The 25,684-nt window shown below is 40.5% G+C and overlaps 1 protein-coding gene across 4 annotated transcripts in view; it reads right to left on the bottom strand.

Moving 5' to 3' along the window:
• Positions 1-25,684, bottom strand: part of hdac5 (histone deacetylase 5) — a 187,145-nt gene that overhangs the window by 157,487 nt on the left and 3,974 nt on the right. For 3 of the 4 annotated variants that reach the window (XM_061973770.1, XM_061973766.1, XM_061973767.1), the window contains exon 2: positions 1,411-1,680. The gene's annotated coding sequence lies outside the window, so the exon portion shown is untranslated. The remainder of the gene's footprint in view (positions 1-1,410; positions 1,681-25,684) is intronic. The other variant, XM_061973768.1, reaches the window with a different exon arrangement.

Here is a 25,684-nt window from a genome sequence, read left to right as displayed (position 1 = left end):
TGTGAACTTTATCGTCGATGTTCTCTACTAAATCCTTTCAGCAAAAATATGGCAATATCGCGAAATGATCAAGTATGACACATAGAATGGACCCGCTATCCCCGTTTAAATAAGAAAATTGCATTTCAGTAGGCCTTTAATCACAAGAGTATGATGATTCTACGTGTCTACATTTTCAATAATTGCACACGGCCCATATAAAAGTAGTGGCATGCCAAATAATTGACCCGGGTCCGCTGTTTGGACACCCCATGGAGCACATAGGCCCGAGTTTTTCAACCACTGTGCCGGGGCACACTAGTGTGCCGTGAGATATTGTCTGGTGTGCCGTGGGATATTATACAACTTCACCTAATTGGTCCAAAAAATATTTTTTGCAAATCAATAATTATAATCTGCAAATAATGTGCCGTTGCTTAGTGTCTGTGCTGTGTAAACCACGTAATACTCCATGTCAGTAGGTGGCAGCAGGTAGTTAATTGCTTTGTAAAAGTCGTAAAGTGTCGGGTGAGACGAGGATAGTTTGTTGTGATCCCAATATGCAGACCACATCGGGAGGCAGTGTGCAGGTAAAGAGAACCAAAAATTTACGTAAGGGAAAGGCAATGGCTATGCAAAACGAAAGTAAAACTGAACTGGCTACAAAGTAAACAGAAACAGAACGCTGGACGACAGCAAAAACTTACTGCGTCCACAAAGTACGTCCGTTCTTGACATGACAATCAACAATGTCCACACAAATAAGGATAGCAACAATGTAAATAGCCTTGCTTGCTAACACAAACCAGGTGAGCGGAATAGCGCTCAAAGGAAGACATGAAACTGCTACAGGAAAACACCAACAAAACAGGAAGGGCCACCAAAATAACAGCGCAAGACGAGAACTAAAGCACTACACAGGAAAACACTAACAAACTCAAAATAAGGCATTATTTTGAGTTTAATTTTTGAGTTTAATTTTTTTTAACGTTTTCTGCTGGTGGTGTGCCTCCGGATTTTCTAAATGAGAAAAATGTGCCTTGCCTCAAAAAAGGTTGAAAAACACTGACATAGGCTATAGTTCAGTTAGCAGTTAGCTGTATGCATGTATGCACTGGGGACCCACCGAGGCTGCTTATAGTCAACCTCAAGTTGTGCCTTGTCAGTTGAACTCTAACTCAACAAACAGTTAGCGGGCCAACGTGTGCATAGACTGCGTGGCGGAAGCTAGTATAATTTAGTAGCTCGTGTTTTATATCGGTCAGGTCGGTCAGTTTGTGTGCTTTAGCTAGCAGTAGCTGTGTGTTTTCAAGTTAGCTACTGTGTGACACAAAGTGTGGACAACAATTCATCTATAAAACCGTCACGCATACACACTTGTACAAAATAAACACATCCACACACTCAAGCTTCCTCTCCCTCCACGGTTACCGTGGATGTCGGCGGGTCCTCCTGGAACGCGCACTAGTGCGGATGTCTTCCTCCCGACTTTACTTGCCGCCGCGTCTCCGACCGAAGCTTCACTCCCGGCCGCTGGTGTGTTGCCGCAGCACGGTTGCAACGTTAGTGCTCACCTCCTAGCGCTTCGCCTCCTCCATATTTTACAGTCCGCCTCCTTTTCCCTTCTCTCCGCCGCCGCCGCCGCCACCACCAACAACATTATTGACGTCCTCCTGCTGCCACGTGACCAGTCTGCTGAGGCTAAAAATAGACGCAATAGAAACTAATGGAAGAGGACAGACCGCGTAGGGATAGACGGGGTGGGACGAGCGAGAGACAGACAGGCAGAGCGAGTCTGATTATTGACTACCCCAAATGCGTCACTCAAAAAAGGATAACAAATTAAAAAAATAAAATTGTAAACTTATTTTCCAATTGTCTCCTACGGTCATACTTGCCAACCTTGAGACCTCCGATTTCGGGAGGTGTGGGGGGGGGGGGGGGGGGGCGTGGTTGGGGCGTGGTTAAGAGGGGAGGAGTATATTTACAGCTAGACTTCACCAAGTCAAGTATTTCATATATATAAATATATAAGAAATACTTGACTTTCAGTGAATTATAGCTATATATATATATATATATATATATATATATATATATATATATATATATATATATATATATACAGGTAAAAGCCAGTAAATTAGAATATTTTGAAAAACTTGATTTATTTCAGTAATTGCATTCAAAAGGTGTAACTTGTACATTATATTTATTCATTGCACACAGACTGATGCATTCAAATGTTTATTTCATTTAATTTTGATGATTTGAAGTGGCAACAAATGAAAATCCAAAATTCCGTGTGTCACAAAATTAGAATATTACTTAAGGCTAATACAAAAAAGGGATTTTTAGAAATGTTGGCCAACTGAAAAGTATGAAAATGAAAAATATGAGCATGTACAATACTCAATACTTGGTTGGAGCTCCTTTTGCCTCAATTACTGCGTTAATGCGGCGTGGCATGGAGTCGATGAGTTTCTGGCACTGCTCAGGTGTTATGAGAGCCCAGGTTGCTCTGATAGTGGCCTTCAACTCTTCTGCGTTTTTGGGTCTGGCATTCTGCATCTTCCTTTTCACAATACCCCACAGATTTTCTATGGGGCTAAGGTCAGGGGAGTTGGCGGGCCAATTTAGAACAGAAATACCCCAAACCATCACCCAACCATGCAAATTTTGCATTTCCTTTGGAAATCGAGGTCCCAGAGTCTGGAGGAAGATAGGAGAGGCACAGGATCCACGTTGCCTGAAGTCTAGTGTAAAGTTTCCACCATCAGTGATGGTTTGGGGTGCCATGTCATCTGCTGGTGTCGGTCCACTCTGTTTCCTGAGATCCAGGGTCAACGCAGCCGTCTACTAGCAAGTTTTAGAGCACTTCATGCTTCCTGCTGCTGACCTGCTCTATGGAGATGGAGATTTCAAGTTCCAACAGGACTTGGCGCCTGCACACAGCGCAAAATCTACCCGTGCCTGGTTTACGGACCATGGTATTTCTGTTCTAAATTGGCCCGCCAACTCCCCTGACCTTAGCCCCATAGAAAATCTGTGGGGTATTGTGAAAAGGAAGATGCAGAATGCCAGACCCAAAAACGCAGAAGAGTTGAAGGCCACTATCAGAGCAACCTGGGCTCTCATAACACCTGAGCAGTGCCAGAAACTCATCGACTCCATGCCACGCCGCATTAACGCAGTAATTGAGGCAAAAGGAGCTCCAACCAAGTATTGAGTATTGTACATGCTCATATTTTTCATTTTCATACTTTTCAGTTGGCCAACGTTTCTAAAAATCCCTTTTTTGTATTAGCCTTAAGTAATATTCTAATTTTGTGACACACGGAATTTTGGATTTTCATTTGTTGCCACTTCAAATCATCAAAATTAAATGAAATAAACATTTGAATGCATCAGTCTGTGTGCAATGAATAAATATAATGTACAAGTTACACCTTTTGAATGCAATTACTGAAATAAATCAAGTTTTTCAAAATATTCTAATTTACTGGCTTTTACCTGTATACACACACATAACACTCATCTACTCATTGTTGAGTTCATTGGCGTTGTTAGGCCTATTTTAGGGGGGCTCAAGCCCCCCTAAAATATTCTTAAGCCCCCCTAAATAATTTGGTGTTATACACACATATACATATATATATATATATATATATATATATATATATATATATATATATATATATATATATATATATATATATATATATATTTATATTTATATTTATTTTTTAATTTTAATTTTTTTTTTTTTTTTTTTTACAAATATATGCCGACATATTCATTATAAAGTGGCCCGAATATGAGTTTATATAAATAATCATATAAACTGTCATTATTCACTCAGTTTCCCCTCACTTCATAGCGTAAATCACCAAAAATGATTCCCGGGCGCGGCACCGCTGCTGCCCACTGCTCCCCTCACCTCCCAGGGGGTGAACAAGGGGATGGGTCAAATGCAGAGGACACATTTCACCACACCTAGTGTGTGTGTGTGTGACAATCATTGGTACTTTAAGGTAGAAAGCCCCTTTAGTGTGTCGGTATCCAATCCATTCCACTTGTTCATATAGAACAGTGGTTCTCAAATGGGGGTACGCGTACCCCTGGGGGTACTTGAAGGTATGCCAAGGGGTACGTGAGATTTTTTTTTAATATTCTAAAAATAGCAACAATTCAAAAATCCTTTATAAATATAAATAAAAACCTATCTTTTTTTCAAAATAGTTCAAGAAAGACCACTACAAATGAGCAATATTTTGCACTGTTATACAATGTAATAAATCAGAAACTGATGACATAATGCTGTATTTTACTTCTTTATCTCTTTTTTTCAACCAAAAATGCTTTGCTCTGATTAGGGGGTACTTGAATTAAAAAAATGTCCACAGGGGGTACATCACTGAAAAAAGGTTGAGAACCACTGATATAGAAAATGCCCACATCACTCAAAATCCAGTCCGCATTTTCTCTGCGACCTTGCTTGCGGTCCTTGGACTTGTTCATATAGAAAACGCCCACATCACTCTTGTAGAATCTATATAAAGTAATATACATTAGCCTAATGTTAAAATAATGAAAAAAACATAATTAAATAGATTTGTTTTATTGTATTGTTACATTAATAGTTGTTGTATTATTATAGGATGGCTTGTTAAACATTTCATAAGATTTTCAGAGGAATAAATACATAAAAAGAAAAAGAGAAAAAATGGTTAAAAGCCATCGTCCTGGGGAGCATTTCATTTCGTCCCGTGCATTTTTAAATAATAATAACATTGAATAATTTCTAAGTCTTTGTTAGCCATTTGTGAAGTTTTGTGCTCATGCGCTACGTTCGCTCTCCTGGGGGCTAAGCCCCCCCCCCCTGTCCTTAAAAGCTAGTGACGCCCCTGGTTGAGTTAATGGTTGAATTGTCCATCCTTGTTCTATTCTCTGTCACTATTTTTCTAACCATGCTGAACACCCTCTCTGATGATTCATTCTGCTTCGTCTCCTTGTTGTGTGCGCAGTTGTGCACTGCACTCTCTAAAAGCCCTAGATGTTATTGTCACATATGCATGTCCAGTAGATGGCAGTATTGTCCTGTTTAAGAGTGTCACAACATTGCTGTTTACGGCAGACGAACTGCTTTACGGTAGACGAAAACGTGACTGCTGTTGTTGTGTGTTGTTACCGCTCTGGGAGGACGTTAATGAAACTGCCTAACAATAAACCCACATAAGAAACCAAGAACTCGCCCTCCATCATTCTACAGTTATAATGTGATTGGGCAGGCACGCTGTTTATATTGTGGGAAAGCGGACGTGAAAACAGGCTGTCGACACGTCACTCAGGTCCGCCTGAATTTCGGGAGATTTTCGGGAGAAAATTTGTCCCGGGAGATTTTCGGGAGAGGCACTGAAATTCGGGAGTCTCCCGGAAGATTCGGGAGGGTTGGCAAGTATGCGAATTTCAGTGCCCCTCCCGAAAATCTTCCGGGGCAACCATTCTCCCGATTTTCTCCCGATTTCCACCTGGACAACAAAAATGGGGGTGTGCCTTAAACGCACTGCCTTTAGTGTCCTCTACAACCTGTCGTCACGTCCGCTTTTCCTCCATACAAACAGCGTGCTGGCCTGATCTCATATGCAACCTTTACACAGACACAAGTGAATGCAAAGCATACTTGATCAACAACCATACAGGTCACACTGAGGGTGGCCGTATAAACAACTTTAACACTGTTACAAATCATACTTGCCAACCCTCCCGATTTTCCCAGGAGACTCCCGAATTTCAGTGCCCCTCCCGAAAATCTCCCGGGGATACTTGCCAACCTAGAGACCTCCAAATTCGGGAGATTTGGGGGGGGTTGAGGTGGGCGAGGCCGGGGTCGGGGTTAAGGGGGGAGGAGTATATTTATAGCTAGAATTCACTGAAATTCAAGTATTTCTTATATATATATATATATATATATATATATATGAAGAGATGAAATAGTCTTGTGATTTTTTTCCCACACATACATACATACATATATATATATATATATATATATATATATATATATATATATATATATGTATGTATGTATGTATGTGTGGGAAAAAAATCACAAGACTATTTCATCTCTTCATATATATATATATATATATATATATATATATATATATATATATATATATATATATAAATAAAATAAATACTTGACTTTCAGTGAATTCTAGCTATATATATATATATATGTATTTTATTATATATATATAATATATATATATATATATATATATATATATATATATATATATATATATATATATATATATATAAATAAAATAAATACTTGAATTACAGTGTTCATTTATTTACACATATACACACGTAACACTCCTCTCTACTCATTGCACAGCCTTTGAAGGAGCGTAGGTATGGGCAGTGTAATATTCTGGGTTGGAGTCAATAACCAGGCGAGGTGACAAAGTTACGTCTCTTTACTTCATACTTCAGAACCGACTCCCACACTTGCCGTCAGGGCGCGCAATACAACGTAAACCGTTGGCCAACCAAAAAGTAACCACAGAACACTATACCGTATAGTGTTCTGTGGTTACTTTTACATTTACATTTACATACTTGGTCAACAGACATACAGGTCACACTGAGGGTGGCCATATAAACAACTTTAACACTGTTACAAATATACGCCACACTATGAACCCACACCAAACAAGAATGACGTACACATTTCGGGAGAACAGCCGCACAGTAACACAACATAAACACAACAGAACAAATACCCAGAACCCTTTGCAGCACTAACTCTTCCGGGACGCTACAATATACACCCCCGCTACCACCAAACCACCCCCCCCCCCCCCCAACCCTTTCCCCCGCCCCCCACACCTCAAACCGCCCCCCCAATCTCCTGAATTAGGAGGTCTCAAGGTTGGCAAGTATGCCTACGGAGCCCCTAAAGCAGGCCTGGGCAATTATTTTGACTCGGGGGGCCAAATTTAGAGAAAAAAATGTATCTGGGCCTGGTATATCTATTTTTAAAGTTAAAGTCCCAATGATTGTCACACACACACTAGGTGTGGTGAAATTTGTCCTCTGCATTTGACCCATCCCCTTGATCACCCCCTGGGAGGTGAGGGGAGCAGTGGGCAGCAGCGGTGCTGCGCCCGGGAATCATTTTTGGTGATTTAACCCCCAATTCCAACCCTTGATGCTGAGTGCCAAGCAGGGACGTAATGGGTCCCATTTTTATAGTCTTTGGTATGACTCGGCCGGGGTTTGAACTCACAACCTACCGATCTCAGGGCGGACACTCTAACCACTAGGCCACTGAGTAGGTTTTTTTTAGGAACACTAATACAAAACCTCACAATAATGTTTTTTATTTAGCCTTTATTTAACCAGGTAAAATCCCATTGAGATCAAAGATCTCTTTTCCAAGGGAGAACTGGCCAAGAGGGCAGCAGCAAGGTTACATTAAAACAGTAAACAACACATAAAACATCAAATTTACAACATTAAAACTGGCACGGCTAGCCAAAATGTAAACATTCGAATTGATTAACTGGCCTCGCAACAAAATTGACAAGACATCGTGTTCGGGGGAACCTGCCTGTCCTGACGGAACGGTCGTTGTTGGACACACGACAGACTCTTGTGAGAAGCAGAGTGCCGCAAGCTTGGGTACCCCTTCCGCTGAGGACGTTGAACATATTTACTTATTCGGAATCATGATACCAGGACACTGGTGATTGGAGTAAGCGTTGCTCTGGTCTAATGACAAATTGGAAGATGCTGGCAGCTGTTCAAGGTACCCCAAAGCTGCCACAAATGATTGGAGGATGTGAGGAGCGCTGTGGGCATTCAGATTTTTGTGGTTTTTGACTAAATCGCAAACTGCAATGATTTGCAAATCATTTTCAACCCATATTCATCTGAATACGCTACAAAGACAACATTTTTGATATTCAAACTGATAAACATTTAATTTTTTGCAAATAATCATTAACTTTAGAATTTGATGCCAGCAACATGTGCCAGACCACATAAATGACATTGCAGGCCACTTAAAAAAACATATCGGGCCACCTTAAATGATGTGGCGAGCCAGATTTGGCCCATGGGCCTCGACTCTTATTGATCAGCTTGTCATTTTCTGATAATATCTGCTTACTTTCTGCTGCAACAAGGTCCATCTACATTTCTTAAACTAGATTAAGCATTTATTGCTTGGGGTTGTTTCAAGCCCTTTTCTCTCTGGCACTCATCGAAGGTGGACGCTCCCCTTTCCTCTCCTGCTTGCTTCTTTGTCTTGTCTTGTCTTGTCTTAACTTTTTTTGTTGCCTCTTTTTGCACTGCTCTCCAAATCAACATTGGAACTATTTAACTGGCCTCAACGAAATTGACAAGATCTTGGGTTTAGGGCAGGGGTCGGCAACCCGCGGCTCCGGAGCCGCATGCGGCTCTTTGATCACTCTGATGCGGCTCAGCTGCATACTTGCTGACCCTCCCGATTTTTCCGGGAGACTTCCGAATTTCAGTGCCTCTCCCGAAAATCTCCGGGGGCAATAATATTGAGGGCGTGCCTTTAGCGTCCGATTTTAAACTATCTGCGTGCCAGCCCAGTTACATGTTGTATGCGGGCTCTGCCCTTCACACATAGTGACTGCAAGGCATACTTGGTCAACAGCCATACAGTTCACACTGAGGGTGGCCGTATAAAACAACTTAAACACTGTTACTAATATCCGCCACACTGTGAACCCACACCAAACAAGAATGACAAACACATTTCTGGAGAACATCCGCACCGTAACACAACATAAACACAACAGAACAAATACTCGTAATCCCATGCAGCACTAACTCTTCCGGGCTACATTATACACCCCCGCTACCACCAAACCCCGCCCACCTCAACCGACGCACAGAGGGGGGAGAGGGGGTTGATGTGTGGGGGGTTTGGGGGGACGGGGGGTTGGTGGTAGCGGGGGTGTTTAATGTAGCCCGGAAGAGTTAGTGCTGCCTGGGATTCTGGGTATTTGTTCTGTTGTGTTTATGTTGTGTCACGGTGCGGATGTTCTCCCGAAATGTGTTTGTCATTCTTGTTTGGTGAGTGTTCACAGTGTGGCGCATATTAGTAACCGTGTTAAAGTTGTTTTATACGGCCAGTGTAACCTGTATGGCTGTTGACTAAGTATGCATTGCTTATGTGTGTCTGCAGAAGCCGCATACAACATGTAACTGGGTAAGCAGGCTGTTTATACAACCTGTAGAGGGCGCTAAAGACAGTGCCATCACGGCACGCCCTTATTATTGTTGTTTGGGTGAAAATCAGCAGACATTCGAGAGAATAGTTGACCCGAATTTCGGGAGTCAGAAAAATTGGGAGGGTTGGCAAATATGACGTTGTCAAGCGCCATTCATATAGAACTCGCGAAATAACGTCTCGTGGGCCGCGTGTCTGGTTTATACATAGCACAAAGCAAAAAAAAAAACTGTATGCAGTGTTATTTCATTTTAAATTTCAAAAGAGTTTTGTGGCTCCCATTGTTTTCTTTAATTTGTGAAACGGGTCAAAATGGCTCTTTGACTGGTAAAGGTTGCCGACCCCTGGTTTAGGGGAACCTGCTTGTCGTGACGGAGCGGTTGTTGCTGGACACACGACGGATTCTTGGGAGAAGAAGGAGTGCCGCGTGCCTGGCGACCCTTTTCTGTCGAGGACGTAAAGATATCTACCTATTCGGAATTATGACAACAAGACATCTGCTGATTGGAGTAAGCGTTGCTCTGGTTTGTCCACAAATTGGAAGTTGCTGGCAGTCTTCAAAGTACCCCAAAGCTGCCACAAAATATTGGAGAATGCGGGAAGAACTGTGGACACTCTTGTGATTTGGATAGCATCGGACTGTCTGCCCCGCAGTTTTGAGGACCAGTCATAGACAATTTAGAGTGAAAAGCAAATGTTATTTTCACTCGTATACAAAACATTCTAACTTGGATTGTTTCCCTGGCGTCGAGACTCTCCTGAAGGACAGTGCAGCGAAGACACAACAAACTCCCTTCTTGTCTCTCATGGACACACACCTGTTGTTGTTGACTTTGGACTAGCGACTGCACGAACACCAAGGCCGCGGAACAGAGACACACTACAGGCTTACACACAAACATGCATCCACAAAAATATACGCCACACATATACAGGTAAAAGCCAGTAAATTAGAATATTTTGAAAAACTTGATTTATTTCAGTAATTGCATTCAAAAGGTGTAACTTGTACATTATATTTATTCATTGCACACAGACTGATGCATTCAAATGTTTATTTCATTTAATTATTGATGATTTGAAGTGGCAACAAAGGAAAATCCAAAATTCCGTGTGTCACAAAATTAGAATATTACTTAAGGCTAATACAAAAAAGGGATTTTTAGAAATGTTGGCCAACTGAAAAGTATGAAAATGAAAAATATGAGCATGTACAATACTCAATACTTGGTTGGAGCTCCTTTTGCCTCAATTACTGCGTTAATGCGGCGTGGCATGGAGTCGATGAGTTTCTGGCACTGCTCAGGTGTTATGAGAGCCCAGGTTGCTCTGATAGTGGCCTTCAACTCTTCTGCGTTTTTGGGTCTGGCATTCTGCATCTTCCTTTTCACAATACCCCACAGATTTTCTATGGGGCTAAGGTCAGGGGAGTTGGCGGGCCAATTTAGAACAGAAATACCATGGTCCGTAAACCAGGCACGGGTAGATTTTGCGCTGTGTGCAGGCGCCAAGTCCTGTTGGAACTTGAAATCTCCATCTCCATAGAGCAGGTCAGCAGCAGGAAGCATGAAGTGCTCTAAAACTTGCTGGTAGACGGCTGCGTTGACCCTGGGTCTCAGGAAACAGAGTGGACCGACACCAGCAGATGACATGGCACCCCAAACCATCACCCAACCATGCAAATTTTGCATTTCCTTTGGAAATCGAGGTCCCAGAGTCTGGAGGAAGACAGGAGAGGCACAGGATCCACGTTGCCTGAAGTCTAGTGTAAAGTTTCCACCATCAGTGATGGTTTGGGGTGCCATGTCATCTGCTGGTGTCGGTCCACTCTGTTTCCTGAGATCCAGGGTCAACGCAGCCGTCTACCAGCAAGTTTTAGAGCACTTCATGCTTCCTGCTGCTGACCTGCTCTATGGAGATGGAGATTTCAAGTTCCAACAGGACTTGGCGCCTGCACACAGCGCAAAATCTACCCGTGCCTGGTTTACGGACCATGGTATTTCTGTTCTAAATTGGCCCGCCAACTCCCCTGACCTTAGCCCCATAGAAAATCTGTGGGGTATTGTGAAAAGGAAGATGCAGAATGCCAGACCCAAAAACGCAGAAGAGTTGAAGGCCACTATCAGAGCAACCTGGGCTCTCATAACACCTGAGCAGTGCCAGAAACTCATCGACTCCATGCCACGCCGCATTAACGCAGTAATTGAGGCAAAAGGAGCTCCAACCAAGTATTGAGTATTGTACATGCTCATATTTTTCATTTTCATACTTTTCAGTTGGCCAACATTTCTAAAAATCCCTTTTTTGTATTAGCCTTAAGTAATATTCTAATTTTGTGACACACGGAATTTTGGATTTTCATTTGTTGCCACTTCAAATCATCAAAATTAAATGAAATAAACATTTGAATGCATCAGTCTGTGTGCAATGAATAAATATAATGTACAAGTTACACCTTTTGAATGCAATTACTGAAATAAATCAAGTTTTTCAAAATATTCTAATTTACTGGCTTTTACCTGTACATACCCCACCCCCCAATCCAACGCCCTCGACGCAAATCCCATAGGGGTGATGACAGGATGGTCAGCGCCTGAGAGCTGCTGTCTACCACCATGACCCCGCACTCCCCTCCCTCTGTTGCTAGATATCTCGAGATGTATGTTGTAATATGTATATGTGCTTTGCTATGGAGGTTTTTTCCCATTCCAGACTGGGCCCCCTTAGGAGCCCAGTCTAGATTGTATTTTTTTACTCATCTTTCCCCAGCGTTTTACCTTTTTCCCCATCTTTTACGGGGCGCCTTGTGGCAACCCATCAGCGTTCCTGTTCTGTAACCCTGTCTAATCTTGAACGGGTTTGTGCTGAAAACAAAGTTTTGTTGTACTTGTGCAATGACCATAAAGACCTATCCTATCCTATCAAGCTAGCTTAGCTATTAGCATGCCTGCTCCTGGCTTGCTTTCGGTGGACAACATGTTTAGCCTCGTCCTCCAGTGATAATACTAATTGATAATGATACTTCGGAAACTAGAAAATGCAGTTTATTTTCCGTAACGGAGGTGATTATTATTATTTCAGGTGAGCGGCGCCACACTGTGTATGGAGACACATAATTAGCTTTTCAGCCAGAGAACCAAAAATAATTAGTGTCAGTCACATGGGATCAGTGTCTGTAATCGTGAATAAAAGACACAAATTAGCAATGACTGATCACATACTTTTTTACAAAAATCGTCCTATATCGATACCCAATAAATGTACCTTCTGATGCTATATTGTGATGAATTTATATTGTCTTTGATCTTTCTGTATATTGTTTTGAATTGTTGTGTTATACACGCAATACCGTGTATTAAATATAGTACAACATAGCATTTATTAGACGTGAGCACAAGTGGTTGTATGGTTGCTATTTGGTTAAGTTTATTTGAAACATGCTTTAAAAAAAAAAAAAAAACATTAAAATATATGACACGCTTACACTTGCATACTTAAAAATGTTTGAAAAGGAGTAGAACTGTCATGTCTGTGTGATCATGTTTTGTTTTAGTCATGTTTTGTTTAGTTATTGGACTCTTTAGTTTCTGGCTTTTCACTCCCTTGTCTTGTTTCCATAATTACCCATTAGTTTCACCTGTTCCACGTTTGGACTCATTGTGCACTCTTGTTTGTCACCATAGCAACCCATTAGTTTTCACCTGTCACGTCACGCACCTGTTTCACGTTTTGAGTCACGCACCTGTTTTCGTTAATCATGTCTGTAGTATTTAAGTTCATTGTTTTCAGTTTGTCTTTCTGGTGACATCCCACAATTATGCTCGGCACATTTCTGACACTTGATTTCATGTCCATCGTTCATGCTGCTCCTTTTAGTCCATGCCAAGTAAGTTTTGTTTATTAATGCTATAGTCTTTTGGTTTCATAGTTTGTTCTCCGCCACTGTGCGCGCTTTTCGTTTGTACTTTATTTTGATATATTAAATACATCATGCATTTACATTCCCGTCTCGCCCGAGCCAACTTTCCGTTGCATTCCGGAAAAGCAAACACCCAGGACCAAGTCTTGACAAGAACGAAGCAGAGCTTATTTACAAAGATAGATAGATAGATAGATAGATAGATAGATAGATGGATAGATGGATAGATGGATAGATGGATGGATAGTACTTTATTGATTCCTTCAGGAGAGTTTCCTCAGGAAAATTTAAATTCCAGCAGCAGTGTACAGAATTGAGATCGAATTTAAAAAGTAAAAAGTAAATAATGGGGGTATAAATGGAAACAAAATAGAAAAATATCACAATAAGAATAAAAATAAAAGCAACAATGAGAATAAAAAATATAACAGTAAACTAAGAATATAACAAGAGAAACTAGACAGTAACGACCATGTTATGAAAAAGTATTGCACTGTTATTGTTTTGCATCCCCTGTCATCTAGTACCCTCCCCACCCCCCCTATTTAGGCCTAACTCTTCTCCATGTCCGAGCATCTTAAATAATTTGTTTCCTCCCTGTGTTCAACATGTTTGAGGATACCATTTGTGTTTAATAATAACAGAAAATTACTTTTAAAATGTGCAATTGTAACGTTTACAGTGGCAAAATGAAAGACATTGCCCGGATAAATATTTGTATAGATAGACCCGGTAAGGGATGAGAAAGACACATTGGGAATAAGAAATGAGGAGAAATGCATGCATGGCTGGTTGCAGGGGAGAACCGACGAGCGAGGGATGGGAGGATGAGGGGGAATGATAGATGCAGAGGAGAGGACTTCAAGAGAGGACTGTGGAGGTGGAATAAAAAGAGAGAGACCGAAATAGAGAAAGACAGATCTATTCTGGTAATGATGTTGTTGCCATGGAGATGCTATTTCTCAGTCAGACTACTCCACAGTTTATATTTTTTTTTGTAAAGACGTCACTGATTGGTGCTGACCTTTAGAACAGAGAACGTATTGATTGGTTGACTGAGGTGAAGGGCAAAGGTGCTTTTTTTGCATTCTGTTGCCTTTCAAATATACAGTGGTACCTCAGTTTTTTGTTAGTAATCCCTTCCAAAAGGTCAGACAAAGACAGAATCCTCAAAAAATATACAAACCCTGTTTCCATATGAGTTGGGAAATTGTGTTAGATGTAAATATAAAAGGAATGCAATGCTTTGCAAATCATTTTCAACCCATATTCAGTTGAATATGCTACAAAGACAACATATTTGATGTTCAAACTGATCAACATTTTTTCTTTGTGCAAATAATCATTAACTTTAGAATTTGATGCCAGCAACACGTGACAAAGAAGTTGGGAAAGGTGGCAATAAATACTGATAATGTTGAGGAATGCTCATCAAACACTTATTTGGAACATCCCACAGGTGAACAGGCAAATTGGGAACAGGTGGGTGCCATGATTGGGTATAAAAGTAGATTCCATTAAATGCTCAGTCATTCACAAACAAGGATGGGGCGAGGGTCACCACTTTGTCAACAAATGCGTGAGCAAATTGTTGAACAGTTTAAGAAAAACCTTTCTCAACCAGCTATTGCAAGGAATTTCACCATCTACAGTCCGTGATATCATCAAAGGGTTCAGAGAATCTGGAGAAATCACTGCACGTAAGCAGCTAAGCCCGTGACCTTCGATCCCTCAGGCTGTACTGCATCAACAAGCGACATCAGTGTGTAAAGGATATAACCACATGGGCTCAGGAACACTTCAGAAACCCACTGTCAGTAACTACAGTTGGTCGCTACATCTGTAAGTGCAAGTTAAAACTCTCCTATGCAAGGCAAAAACAGTTTATCAACAACACCCAGAAATGCCGTCGGCTTTGCTGGGCCTGAGCTCATCTAAGATGGACTGATACAAAGTGGAAAAGTGTTCTGTGGTCTGACGAGTCCACATTTCAAATTGTTTTTGGAAACTGTGGACGTCGTGTCCTCCGGACCAAAGAGGAAAAGAACCATCCGGATTGTTATAGGCGCAAAGTTGAAAAGCCAGCATCTGTGATGGTATGTTAGTGCCCAAGACATGGGTAACTTACACATCTGTGAAGGCGCCATTAATGCTGAAAGGTACATACAGGTTTTGGAGCAACATATGTTGGCATCCAAGCAACGTTATCATGGACGCCCCTGCTTATTTCAGCAAGACAATGCCAAGCCATGTGTTACATCAATGTGGCTTCATAGTAAAAGAATGCGGGTACTAGACTGGCCTGCCTGTAGTCCAGACCTGTCTCCCATTGAAAATGTGTGGCGCATTATGAAGCCTAAAATACCACAACGGAGACCTTAAGCTGTACATCAAGCAAGAATGGGAAAGAATTCCACCTGAGAAGCTTAAAAAATGTGTCTCCTCAGTTCCCAAATGTTTACTGAGTGTTGTTAAAAGGAAAGGCCATTTAACACAGTGGTGAACATGCCCTTTCCCAGCTACTTTGGCATGTGTTGCAGCCATGAAATTCTAAGTTAATTATTATTTGCAAAAAAAAAAAAAGTTTATGAGATAGGCTCCAGCGCCCCCCGCGACCCCGAAGGGAATAAGCGGTAGGAAATGGATGGATGGATGGAGTTTGAGCATCAAATATGTTGTCTTTGTAGCATATTCAACTGAATATGGGTTGAAAAGGATTTGCAAATCATTGTATTCCGTTTATATTTACATCTAACACAATTTCCCAACTCATATGGAAACGGGGGTTGTATGATAAATCATGTAAACCTTTGTGTAAGACTCTTGTTGGCAAAGACAGCGATGAAGGGAGAGAGGGGCAATCAGGTAGTAGCCACCTTTGTACTTGCTACTTTTTTTGGCACTCGATTCTGCGGAATGATACACAGACAAAATTTGGGGGAAAAAATCTTAATAGAAAATCGAAGCATACCAAAATACTATTCTACATTTTCTTGGTCTAAATCATCATAAAAATGGCCGAAATAACTAAAAATATCAACACTGCATTTCTTTACTCCACTCCTTTTTGAGCATGTTAGACTGGAAATATGTGATGCACCATTTTGCGTGGCTGTATGCACGTTCGAAATAAACTAATACCAATACATATACCAACACTAGTATTTGGCCACTAGATGAGACCCAACCAATCAGAGTGTGTTGTTCAGTATCGTGGCCACTGATTGGCTCGGGCTCAGAAAGCATTAGATTAAGTGTAAAGGTGACGATATGGGTGTTAATTCATGCCGAGAAGGCAGTCATAATATTAAAATACATTATTAGAAGTTTGTTAACAGGTTTTTTATTCTATGAAAATTAGAGACATCCGATAATATCGGCCTGCCGATATTATCAGCCGATAAATGCGTTAAAATGTATCGGAAATTATTGGTATCGTTTTTTTTTATTATCGGTATCCTTTTTTTTTATTTTTTGTTTTTTTTATTAAATCAACATAAAAAACACAAGATACACTTACAATTAGTGCACCAATCCAAAAAACCTTCCTCCCCCATTTACACTCATTCACACAAAAGGGTTGTTTCTTTCTGTTATTAATATTCTGGTTCCTACATTATATATCAATATATATCAATACAGTCTGCAAGGGATACAGTCCGTAAGCACACATGATTGTGCGTGCTGCTGGTCCACTAGTAGTACTAATCTTTAACAGTTAATTTTACTAATTTTCATTAATTACTAGTTTCAATGTAACTGTTTTTATATTGTTTTACTTTATTTTTTATTCAAGAAAATGTTTTTAATTTATTCATCTTATTTTATTATTATTTTTTAAAAGTACCTTATCTTCACCATACCTGGTTGTCCAAATTAGGCATAATAATGTGTTAATTCCACGACTGTATATATCGGTTGATATCGGTATCGGTTGATATCGGTATCGGTAATTAAAAAGTTGGACAATATCGGAATCGGCAAAAAGCCATTATCGGACATCCCTAATGAAAATACTACATTTATAATTAAGGATTCCGACATCACAGAAATGTATTTACCAATTAAGAGAGGGATTACTGAATTTTCTATATGTCAGGACATGGTTTTTGCAGTTTATTGCGGGGTTGTTCTCCCAGGAAGGCAAATAGATCACTCCGGACAGGACTTGCAGGTAGGAGCATGGTTTATTCTTGAGAAGTCAAAACAGCACCAAAAACAGAAAACTAGTCGAAGGAAAAGACGTGCCGTTCGCACTTGAAGCTAAGGCACAGACTTAGCGCAGGAAACATGGAACTATGGACATGGAACCTCACGAAACTGTGGCATGAAATAAACAAGACTTAGGCATGAAGCGAACAACCAGCATAAACTATGGCATGGAACAAACAAGACTTACCGGTACTTGGCAAGGCATGAGGCAAACAAATGACGCCAGGCCGACTGACTGGCAAAGGCAGGCTTAAATAGTGCCTCTGATTAGCCACAGGTGAAAACAATACGCAGCCATGGCAACCAAACCAAACTCAGAAGTGTCACAAACAGGAACTAAAAGAGTCCAAAACTAACAGAAAATAACAAAAACATGATCCGGACCACGGATCATGACACTATATTGCACCTCAAATTTTACACTGTCATGAATGCTTACTTCTTGTAGATGTATATTTTTTACGCATTTGCTCATACCGAACTGACCAGTTCCATGGAGACTGAGGAAACTTTAGCACCTGACACTAAAATCATCAAATAAACTATGCTGCAATGCACTGGTATAGTCGACCAGTTTGATTTGTAGCTGCTGTTTAAATTTATTTTGGTTTCTCTGTGTACCAAATGGAATGAAATGGAACTTTATGGACTGGACTTTCACATTATTAACCGTAACCACTTGGCATTCATTGCACCGGTCACCTACGGAGGAGGGGGGGCTCAGTTTGGGACCCGGAAAAAACGTAAAGCAAAGCACGTATGAGCACATATTAAGACACACGAAACTCGAGACTTGCAATGGGGGTTAGGTAGACTGACCATACGTCCTCTTTTCCCCGGACATGTCCTCTTTTTTGTCCTCGTTCATAACTTTTATGGACAGAATTTCTAGGCGCAGTCAAGGCGTTGAGGGGATCCGGTTTGGTGACTGCAGGATTAGGTCTCTGCTTTTTGCAGATGATGTGGTCCTGATGGCTTCATCTGGCCAGGATCTTCAGCTCTCACTGGATCGGTTCGTAGCTGAGTGTGAAGCGACTGGGATGAGAATCAGCACCTCCAAGTCCGAGTCCATGGTTCTCGCCCGGAAAAGGGTGGAGTGCCATCTCCGGGTTGGGGAGGAGACCCTGCCCCAAATGGAGGAGTTCAAGTACCTAGGAGTCTTGTTCACGAGTGAGGGAAGAGTGGATCGTGAAAGTGAGGGAAGAGTGGATCGTGAGATCGACAGGCGGATCGGTGCGGCGTCTTCAGTAATGCGGACGCTGTATCGATCCGTTGTGGTGAAGAAGGAGCTGAGCCGGAAGGCAAAGCTCTCAATTTACCGGTCGATCTACGTTCCCATCCTCACCTATGGTCATGAGCTTTGGGTTATGACCGAAAGGACAAGACCACGGATACAAGCGGCCGAAATGAGTTTCCTCCGCCGGGTGGTGGGTCTCTCCCTTAGAGATAGGGTGAGAAGCTCTGTCATCCGGGAGGAGCTCAAAGTAAAGCCGCTGCTCCACCACATCGAGAGGAGCCAGATGAGGTTGTTCGGGCATCTGGTCAGGATGCCACCCGAACGCCTCCCTAGGGAGGTGTTTAGGGCACGTCCGACCGGTAGGAGGCCACGGGGAAGACCCAGGACACGTTGGGAAGACTATGTCTCCCGGCTGGCCTGGGAACGCCTCGGGATCCCCCGGAAAGAGCTGGACGAAGTGGCTGGGGAGAGGAAAGTCTGGGCTTCCCTGCGTAGGCTGCTGCCCCCGCGACCCAACCTCGGATAAGCGGAAGAAGATGGATGGATGGATGGATGGATGGATGGATGTCCTCTGTTGCGGGGCTGTCCGGGCGGAGTTTCTTAAATGCCTCAAATGTCCGGCATTTTGAGTTAGGGTTGCGTGTATTTTCAATGTACGTCCAGGGTTAAGAAGGGGTTAAAAACAAAACAAATTGTGAAGGTGTGCGCACGCAGCAGCATTCGTGAGGGAGGGGCAGAGACAGGGAGAGTATGTGTCGCCAGGCTCTGCTTTTTATCCATAGATTTATCAGATTTAATGTTTTATTATCTATAGCAGGGGTGTCAAAAGTGTGCCCCGGAAGCCATTTGCGGCCCACAGCTAATGTTTTAAAGGCCCACGGCACATTCTAAAAATACTATTAAAATAAACAAAAACATAACAAAAGTGAAATAAAAACGCTTAAAGGTGAAATGTAATTTAGAAAAAGTTGCAATGTTGACTAATTAAAACAAAACTGTTTTTTTTTTTCTTTCAAACTGTCATTGCTCAAAACATAATATTGAATCAAAATCAATGTTATTATGAATTATTGACCTATCCAAGGTTCCCATTACTTCACATCAAATATTCCACTAAGAAAAATATTTTTGGTGGAAGATTCTGCATATTTTGTGTGTTTGCCATTAAAAACGTAGTTTTGTTTGACAAAAAAGGGCGGAAAACAAAAAAACAACACAAAAAAAACTAAAACATTTTGAAATGAGGGATAGATGTGAAGTTGATGTAGACTCCAGAGATTTAAGCGTTAAATATAAAATGTATGTATGCCCTGGCACACCATTATCATCATTTCATGACCCAAGCAAAACACTTTTTACACTTTTATACTGAAATAAATACACCTACAACTTATGAAATAAAAACATAGAAAAAACTACCAGCAGTGGTAAAGTTTAGATCAATGAAGGAAAGAAGAAAGTGAATGAATGTTTATAACTGAATACATTTACATATGTTTACACATTTGTTTTCTTTTTGTATTATTTTTTTAATGAATGAAGTAACGTTTATGACAACCTTTTTCCAAAACACAATATAGAATGTGAGATATAACAGGATAATGCATACGTTTTTTTTATTTTTTTTCAAAATGCTTACAAAAAAGTTGGACCCCAAAAATGTACCATTTTGAACGTTCCTAGCGCCAACACTGCTGTCAACAGAGGAGAAAAAATGCTTTATTTAAATAAATATATTATTTATAAAGCAAGTTCGAGAATCATTGGCAAATGTTCACCTAGTCCCGGCCTTGGCACGCATATATGTGTCCTCTTTTGGGGATTTCACAATATGGTCAGCCTAGGTTAGGGGACGGGCATCCGCCAGGGGCGCTGCTCCGTTTCCCATCAAACACAGCCAGTCAGTCCAACAAAAGTCAACAAACAACAAGTGTACGTCCATGAAAGACAAGGAAGGAATGTATAGCTTCTTTGTCCTCTGGGGAGGTGGGTTTCGTAGCAACGACCTTGCCAAGTCGTTCCGTTCATGATGATCTAATGCAGGCAGTGTTGTTTTTTTGTAGGGTCCAGGAAAAAAATTAGCTGCAGGCCACAAATAGCCTCCGGGCCACACCTTGGATACTGAAGATCAAAGGAAATCTACCTATCGCTCTGTTAACCCACCTACCCATCGACCTACCTACTCACCTATATAGTTCCTACCTACTTATATATAGATGCTACCTACTTATCTATCTATCTCAGTGGTTCTTAACCTGGCTTTGATCGAACCCTAGGGGTTCGGTGAGTCGGGCTCAGGGGTTCGGTGGAGGTCAAGACACACCCGACTCATCGTGTAAATAAAAAATTCTCTCTATCGGCGTATTACGGATATGGCAACAGCAGAAGTCACACTGATTTGCAGGTGTGTAATTTGTTGTGAGTTTATGCACTGTGTTGGTTTTGTTCTTTGAACAAGGTGATGTTCATGTACGGTTCATTTTGTGCACCAGTAAAAAAAACATGGTAACACTTTAGTATGGGGAACATATTCACCATTAATTAGTTGCTTATTAACATGCAAATTAGTAACATATTGGCTCTTAACTAGTCATTATTAAGTACTTATTAATGCCTTATTCGGCATGGCCTTATTATAACCCTAACCCTAACCCTAGCCCTAACCAAATAACTCTAAATTAAGTCTTTGTTACTTAGAATATGTTCCTCATACTAAAGTGTTACCAAAAACATATAACTTTGTCTTGAATTTGAAAAAAAACACATTTTATTTTTCACTAAAGACGGGTTCGGTGAATGCGCATTTGAAACTGGTGGGGTTTGGTACCCCCAACTAGGTTAAGAACCACTGATCTAGATGCTACCTACCTATCTAGTTGCTACCTACTTACCTATCTATCTAGTTGCTACCTACCTACTTGTCTAGTTCTTACCTGCCATTGCAACTATGCAGTTTATCTACAATGCCAGTGAAATTATTATGCTGCGGTGCCCCCAAGAGGACAGAGAGGACACTGCACCAACCACTTCCCACCAAAACTCTCTGTTCAACCTGTTTTAAAAGTAGTGCTGTTAGATTCATCGCACCTCTGCATTTTTGATTCATTTAAACTAACTTGCATCATGTGTGAATGTGAGTGTGAATGTTGTCTGTCTATCTGTGTTGGCCCTGTGATGAGGTGGCGACTTGTCCAGGGTGTGCCCCGCCTTCTGCCCATGTGCAGCTAGGATTGGCTCCAGCACCCCCCGCGAGAAAATGGATGGATGGATGGATAATTGTAATTTGCAGTTTTCATTAATTGTAATTAACTTGTTTCATATTTTTTATTAGCTTGCAAGAATACCCCAATATTCCGACACAAATGCAATGTTATTGTCACAATGTTGCATGCAGGAACATTTTCAAAATACTTTTCTTCAATGCACATGATTTATTTGTTCAAAACTTGCTAACTGTTGTACCTAAAGTATTTTTAATTTTAAATTTGCCAGTTAAACTCCTCACTAATATGTGCACTGACGCTAATGATATTTTATTTGGTACACTTTTCAAAAAGAGAAAAGAAGAAATGTCATGCTACACTGTATTATGCTTTGCAAAGTTATATAGACAAATACAAATTAAAAAAAAAAATACCCCAAATATGATTTATTTTAAAAACGGTTGTATCTAAAATTCCCTCAAAATTATACAGAACACAAATACCCAAATTATTTGCTCATTTTTTCTAAAGGCTTTTGATGATTCTGTTTTTCACTTGTTTATTACTTTTCAAAAAGAGAAAAGAAGAAATCTCATGCAACACTGTATTATGCCTTGCAAATTTATATAAACAAATACAACAACAACAAAAAAACTACTCCAGATATAATTTATTTTAAAAACAGTTGTATCTAAAATCTCTCAAAATTAATACAGAACACTAATACCCAAATTATTTGCTCATTTTTGCTAAAGGCTTTTGGTGATTCTGTTTTTCACTTGTTTCTTGTTTATTACTTTTCAAAAAGAGAAAAGAAGAAATCTCATGCAACACTGTATTATGCCTTGCAAAGTTATATAAACAAATACAAATTAAAAAAAAATTCCCCAAATATAATTTATTTTAAAAACAGTTGTATCTAAAATCCCTCAAAATTAATACAGAACACAAATACCCAAATTATTTGCTCATTTTTGCTAAAGGCTTTTGATGATTTTGTTTTTCACTTGTTTCTTGTTTATTACAGATATGTTCTAGTTCTTTCTTATTTTATTTTACCGTTCCCATTTTTGTACTACAATTTTGCCTTTGCATTGACATGTGAAGTATGCGGACGACACGACAGTAGTGGGCCTCATCCGTGACAACAATGACATGGACTACAGGGAGGAGGTGAAACATCTGGTTGACTGGCGCAGAACCAACAACCTGGTCCTGAATGTCAACAAGACCAAGGAGATCATCGTTGACTTCAGGAAGCACCAGTCCAGCCACGCTCCAGTCTTCATCAACGGCACAGCGGTGGAGATAGTAAGCAGCACCAAGTTCCTGGGGGTGTAGATAACTGACAATATAACCTGGTCCCTACACACCGGAGCTCTTGTAAAAAGAGCTCAGCAGCGCATGCACTTTTTGCGTGGGATGAAAAGAGCACAGCTCCCTCCCCCCATTCTACAGAGGCACTATAGAGAGCCTGCTGACCAACAGCATCTCTGTCTGGACTGGAGCCTGCAGTGCCTCAGACTGGAAGTCTCTCCAGAGAGTGGTGAGGACGGCGGAAAAGATCATCAGGACTCCTCTTCCTCCTATCCAGGAGATGGCAAAAAGCCGCTACCTGACCAGGGCTCAGAAAATCTGCAAAGACTCCTCCCACCCCCACCAAGGACTGTTTTCACTGCTGGACTCTAGAAAGAGGTTCCGCAGCCTCCGAAGCAGAACCTCCAGGTTCTGTAACAGCTTCTTCCCTCAGGCCGTAAGACTCTTGAACGCATCATAATTAAATTATCCCCTCAACTCCCCCCAAAATGGATTAACTCGCTGGAATAAAAAAGACAATATAACATACATCCATAAACGTGGACGTATGTGAAAAAGTGCAATATATTTATCTGTACAGTAATCTATTTATTTATTTATATATATTTATTTATTTTATATATATATTATATATATTATTTATATATATTTATTTATTTATATATGCACCTTATTGCTTTTTTATCCTGCACTACCATGAGCTTTTGTAACGAAATTTCGTTCTTATCTGTGCTGTAAAATCCAAATTTGAATGACAATAAAAAGGAAGTCTAAGTCCATTTTGTAAACGTGTAATGTCATGTATGTTTTATAAATAAAGTTGTCAAAAAAAAAAAAAAAAAAAAGATTTGCACTGACGTATGTATTGACCTGATCCCCGACCGTATAACAACCTCGATAGTCGCCTTTCATGTAACCATCCGCGGGTATGGTAAAGGTGCGTTCAAAATAAATTACACGATTAACCTTCGTTTATACATTATTAATGTGTAAAAAAAAAAAAAAAATTGTATATGCAAAAAAAAAAAATTACCTGCCAACTAGTGAAGCTGCAAACGTCAAAGCGTGTCGAGACTTTTTGTCGATATGGCTTATTTCATGGTTGGTAAGCAATATAGTACTCATATTGGCATAAACAACACCACAACTAAAACACATACATTCATGAAAATAAAAGTTGACGAGAACTGAAAAATGACGTTCTTATCCCTATAGTATTTGCTATCAATCCGATACTTTACCTGTTAACTGTTTTTTGTAGCTTTATCTTACTAAAAAGGGACAAAAGGGTGCTTCCATGTGCAGTATGACGTACACACACCGATGTTACTGTTAAACAGGGTTACTGTGCAAAATATAAAAGACCATTTATTATTGTCCGTTACATGAATAATACTTTGATAATAAACTGGCTTGCTGATTCAATGTCAGACACACCCATCTTGCTTCCTTGACATCACGCTCTCCTCCAACGTTGCCAAGGCAACCGACCCTTCACGTTAAGCAGCAGTTAGTCATCAACCCGAGCAATAGCCATTTCATGTGACGTCTCTATCTTAATTGCCCTTTTCTGCCACCCACTCCACCTTTAAACACTATTGTGCGCACATTAGCGATCACACAATTGAGTGGAGCGACATTAAAATGATGGCAGCAGCATCCCGGAGCTTGTTATTTCCGCATTTGCAGTCACGTGGCTTGGTCTTATTTTGGAAGTGGAGGGTGGCGATACTGCTGAATTTAGTACCAATTCGATACCAAATAAATACAAGTCCAGTATTAATTGAACATTGTCAAGACCCTTTTTGATTCGAACTAGGTTGTCTTTAATTTATTGGTCATGATTATAATTAGGGGGAAAAAAAATCTGTATCAAATATTAGTGTCAATAAACTCAACACAGTGGTTCTTAACCTTGTTGGAGGTACCGAACCCCACCAGTTTCATGTGCGCATTCACCGAACCCTTCTTTAGTGGAAAATAAAATGTTTTTTTTCAAATTCAAGACAAAGTTATATGCTTTTGGTAACACTTTAGTATGGGGAACATATTCTAAGTAACAAAGACTTAATTTAGAGTTATTTGGTTAGGGTTAGGGTTAGAGCAGACCTGGGCAAATTAAAGCCCGTTAAGCTTTTCAAACTGGCCCGCCGGACATTCCCAAATAATTTTTTTTTAGATGTTTAAGATGTAAAGTGTAGCTGCCATTATGATGTGCAGTGATGTTTTCTAATGACCGTAAGTCTTCAACTATACTAAGTATTTCAATGGTTACAATCTGCGCTTTTGGATGATATACCAGTTACTATGGTAATCTAATTAGTTACTATGGTCATCTAATTAGTTACTATGGTAATCAACGTCACAGCAGCTCAGACGAGGCACCAAGCAGTGTGGGTGCGAAGCGTTTCCACAGACGCGGAAGGAGATTTTCACGACAAAGTTCTAAAGCTCAGTGATGTATCAGATGTATCAGATTGTAGGTGGGTTTATTTTGTATCCTTTGCGTTCTTTTTTCACTGTTTGTTGCATTTTTG

This window comes from Nerophis lumbriciformis, linkage group LG22 (assembly GCF_033978685.3).
Source record: "Nerophis lumbriciformis linkage group LG22, RoL_Nlum_v2.1, whole genome shotgun sequence".
NCBI lineage: Eukaryota > Metazoa > Chordata > Actinopteri > Syngnathiformes > Syngnathidae > Nerophis > Nerophis lumbriciformis.
The sequence above is the reverse complement of the archived record's forward strand: the minus strand, read 5'-3'. Positions and strand labels throughout refer to the sequence as shown.